Source organism: Aplysia californica, unplaced genomic scaffold, assembly GCF_000002075.1.
Source record: "Aplysia californica isolate F4 #8 unplaced genomic scaffold, AplCal3.0 scaffold00369, whole genome shotgun sequence".
In the NCBI taxonomy this organism is placed as follows: domain Eukaryota; kingdom Metazoa; phylum Mollusca; class Gastropoda; order Aplysiida; family Aplysiidae; genus Aplysia; species Aplysia californica.
The window spans coordinates 225456-229347 of record NW_004797639.1 but is presented as its reverse complement, the minus strand read 5'-3'; positions in this window follow the sequence as shown (position 1 = coordinate 229347).

Sequence of the window (3892 nt, the reverse complement as noted above, 5' to 3'; positions counted from 1 at the left end):
CATTATTATTATTATTATTATTACTACTACTACTTCTTCTACTACATTATGTATCATTATCATATTGTTATAATAATCATGGTCCATGTATTTCTATTTGTTGATGATGTAAATATGCCCCTTGTATTGTAAGTTGTCATTAAAAAAAAATAACTACAATAATAAATAGACTTTAATAAAGCTACAACTTTGTCATATACGAAGAGGCTATTTAGTTGAAAACATTCCTGCTTTTGGATAGTTTGTGTTTGTCAGTTTGTTTGTCGCTGTTTTTTTTGTTTGTTTGTTGTTGTTGTTGTTGTTTTTTTTGGGGGGGGGAGGCGGTGCTTTTCTGTTTTGGGGTTTGTTTTTGGTATGCTTTTGTTGCTTATTTTTTGACAAATCGTCGTCTTTTAGTACTATAGGGCTGCGTTGATTAGAAAAAACCGCACAAATATTTCATCATTGTCATTTGAGAACATAGGCTGGTATAACTCAACATCAGAGACATCCAGCCATCGGCATGCTATGAATGTTTCTATGCCAGGACATCTGCTGACGTCAACAGAAAAACAATTCCCGCTGACTGACCTGGTAACAGGACAAACGCGCGGAGCGTGCCTATGGCTCTATTTCTCTGATGTCGAGTTCAACCTTCTGTCTTTTTTCTGGGTAACAATGATAAAAACAATATTACTGCGGTTTTAGACCTAAAAAACCTGAACTTCATTTAAAAAACGTCACAAAAAATAAAATTAAAATCCTCCACGTGAGCGAGAAACTATGCAAATTTTGGACCTTTAAACGTTTGTGCTGTGAATATTAATTGAAGCATCAAAATGTTATTTTAAAAAAAAAGACATTTCCTATTATTAAGATTATTTAATATTGTTCAATGAAAGGAGAAGTGTAAACATTCAAATGACTAGATATTTTTTTTTGTTTCCCTATAGTCCGTGCCATAATTCGTGAACATGTTCGAAGCTAAATATCTCAACAATCATTTGTTCGATTTTTAAACCAAATTTTTAGTGATGGTTATGTGCACCCACGACATCATGAAATTCAAATTAGGTAGCTAATTAATGACTGGTTAACTAATTACTCTCTGTCATTAGTACATCACATTTAGTGCTTACAGTATCTATAATCCAAACACGAAAAGATGTGCTCATTCAGGGGAGTACACAAAAATTAAACAAAATATGGCAAGGAGTTAGTAGTCAAAGCATTGGCCTGTATGATTTCTTTCACATAGTAAACTTTATTCCCACCATCGTATTTCCTGAAGGTAAACTCAACACGTCTCACTGCTTTCCAAAGGTATGTTTATATCATAATTATTGGACAACCATCTTTTCAACTTTCTGGGAGTAATAAATTCATTTCTTTCAAACATCTGAACAATTGCTCATAGGACAACCTCCCTATTGAAACTATCAGTCTTCAAAGGCCGCCCTCTTTAAACGAGGAAAATCTGTCTCTTCACCCATTTCGTGCTGCTTTAATCCATCTTGACAATGTGCTTTTGGTCAAACCTAAGGCATGCCGAGTTTTTGTTGTTGTGTGGATTCCCTATACCATGGTACAAAGCTCCTGTCTTCGCCTTTCTATTAAAATGGGAGTAGAGTTGAAGCGTAACCTTTTGAAGAGTGGCGAAAGTCTGTTTGAATGACTTCTTGTCCCTCATAGTGCAAACACATTTTTGACACAAAAGAATTCAAGCACAAAACTTAGAAGGGAAATCGAGTTATTAAAGTTATTTTGCGACATGATTCAAATTCCAAAGCTAGACTACACGTCAGGGGGCTCTCGTGTTATAGAGGTTAAAGTGTTCGCCTCTCATTCAATATGTCCCGGTTCGAATCCGGATGGCGACTTGAAATGTTCTTCTTTAAAATATTCTCCTTTCACATCCTTTCCTGCTCTCTAACAATGTTCTGTCGTCTACTTTTGTCTTCATTTTCTGCCCCATCCCCTCACCTCCTTTGCCCCCATCCTCTGGGCTCCTGACTCTTTCTGCAGCCTTTCTACTGCTACTCCTTGGCTCCTCCTTACTGCTGTCTTTCAGCCTCACCTCTGATCTTCTGGTTGGAAAGATCTACACCTAGCCTTTTTGGGCAAGGGCGAAAAAATGTGGGAGGTCCCTTGTGCAAGTTGCGCACGCAAAAGATCCATTGGTGGTTTAAAATCGATAACAGTAGGCTTCGGCCGCCATCCGGGCAAAGTTCAAAATTTGCTACCAACTGGAAATGTTTAATGAATCCCGCGCGCTCATAATGACCGTATGCAGTTGGAGCATAAATTTGATGAATTGATTAATTATGCGCGCATTCATTAATCAACTTCACCACATACCACTACTTCCGACTTATGAACTGAGATGACTCCTCCCTCTGTCCCCGGTATTAACTATACTGACGAGGACTTCAGTTTTTTTTTTTAAAAGGGAACCCCAATAACTCGGCCATCTTTGGAGCAAAGTTTCCATTAAAGTTCGCAGAAATACAATTCAACTACGGAGACACTAGTCTACTTTTTTAATATGAAAAAAATCGACCCACACGTTCTAAAAATGTCCAGTTTTTAATTATTTTTTTACAAACAAATCAATAAAACGCAGAAAGGTTGCAACTTCTTAAAAATCAATCGTATTATTGTCCCATCTCAAATAGTCACTATTTTTGCATTGTAGAAGAAATTAATATAAACTTGATATTGCTAAATAAACTTCAAGAAGGTAATTGCGATCTAACTCTCCAGGTGTTGACCATTTCTCACCATACATGCGAAGATGACCAGTGAAAGATCATTATTTCCCTCGTCAGCTGGCCCCTATTCGCACCATGTTATTCACGCGAGATCGGTGACCCAATGCATGGAAACTGTTCGACGCCGTACATTCCATGGTCTGTTTCTCTTGAAGTCACTTCCCCTTATTATTTGCTAATTGGCACCTGATATGATTAATGCCACATTGTTTGCACTCTTGGATAAGGAAATTAATTAACTGGACCGGTTAAAAAGAAATGAAATTACAAATGATTTGAAATTTGAAACCACTGCTAGGCTTTTGTGTTTTGTTTCTGATGTCGTTAAATACAGATCCAGCAACAGCTGGGCTTTCGATCTTCTCTTAAATGCCATACGGTGATAAATAAAGGTGATAACAAGTTGCTGTGATGTTCCATAGTGTGTGCTGTCAATGGAAGGTCTTGGAGGGAGAAGAGTAGCCCTCATTTCATTCATTAGGACCGTGCAGTGCAGTGGAACAGGTGATGATCCACAGTCTCATATGTCGTGTAATCATACAAAGCTAGCATTGGGGGAAGTACTGGATTGTATGACTCCTCGGTACGTTGGTTGATTTTTGTGGCGGTAGGAGGGAGAGCTGGAGTTTTTCTTTGGCTGTTTTATGCATGGCTCTGTGTAAATATGGTATACACAACTGTACGCAGTTCATTCTCATCTATCATTTCTAACTGTAATTTGGAGTATTTATTCAATTTCCCCACTCCTACTACAATGCTGCAGTGTGCTGCAGTGTATCTGACAGAGAGCAAGATCATCGGTGTTGAGAGTCTAATCAGACTTCAGAAGATTCACCGCATCACTGAAGAAGATTAGGAACAGAGAGCTGCTCAGACAGGAACCTTGGGATAGGCCTGCCTTGACTACTTCCCTTGACAAGTGGACATTGTTCACCTTGGTTTCGATTTTTCGATAATTTGATCCATTCAAAAACTTTGCCTTGTTTCCCGAGGGACATCATTTTCTTGAGCAAGCCTTTTTCTCACACTCTATCATACGCTTGTTGGAGGTCTGCGAAGATGGTGACAGTGTGCTTTGCCTCCAGAAAGCCAGCCTTGATGTCTTGAGTTAGCTTGTACAGTTGATCTTCGTGCCCCTCCCC